The sequence below is a fragment of the Penaeus monodon genome, chromosome 22 (assembly GCF_015228065.2).
Source record: "Penaeus monodon isolate SGIC_2016 chromosome 22, NSTDA_Pmon_1, whole genome shotgun sequence".
In the NCBI taxonomy this organism is placed as follows: Eukaryota; Metazoa; Arthropoda; class Malacostraca; order Decapoda; family Penaeidae; genus Penaeus; species Penaeus monodon.
The window spans coordinates 23941362-23941877 of record NC_051407.1 but is presented as its reverse complement, the minus strand read 5'-3'; the positions used below and the strand labels follow the sequence as shown (position 1 = coordinate 23941877).

The 516-nt window shown below is 49.4% G+C and overlaps 1 protein-coding gene across 1 annotated transcript in view; it reads left to right on the top strand.

The window, feature by feature from the left end:
• Positions 1 to 516, top strand: part of LOC119587035 (proton channel OtopLc-like) — a gene marked incomplete in the record, with an annotated part of 90926 nt that overhangs the window by 55756 nt on the left and 34654 nt on the right.

Sequence of the window (516 nt, the reverse complement as noted above, 5' to 3'; positions counted from 1 at the left end):
GTGTTCCGGGGATGTCCCGATTGCTTAAGCAACCATAGAAGAAAAACGTTCCGAACAAAAAACGAAACGCATACATGAAGATATCTCGCATATTTGTATACGAGACATGAATCCTCTTGTGATCAATCGAAGACGATGTTTATGCATCACAATTTAAAGTAAACACACACATACATATAAGTACATATGTGAAAAACACAATCGCATCCATTTAAGATGGCTTACGCGCGCAGGGACAACGCAGGCGCCCCCCCCCCAGTGCCCGAAGTGCCCATTCACCCGCGCAGTCGAGGCTCCTCGCGCCGCCCCTAACCCCCTAGGACGCCCATGTCGCGGTTTCTTCACTAGGACAACCGCGTTTTTGTCGGATTTTTTTCGTCAGCGTATGGTCAGCGGGGTCTCCGGGATTTCCCCTCGGTGCTCGGACTACCGAAAAGTCCTTCAGGTATTTCGAGATTAGCTGACTCCAGCGTACGAGAGAATTCGGCTGGAATGGTTTTTGTCCTCTTCTTCTCA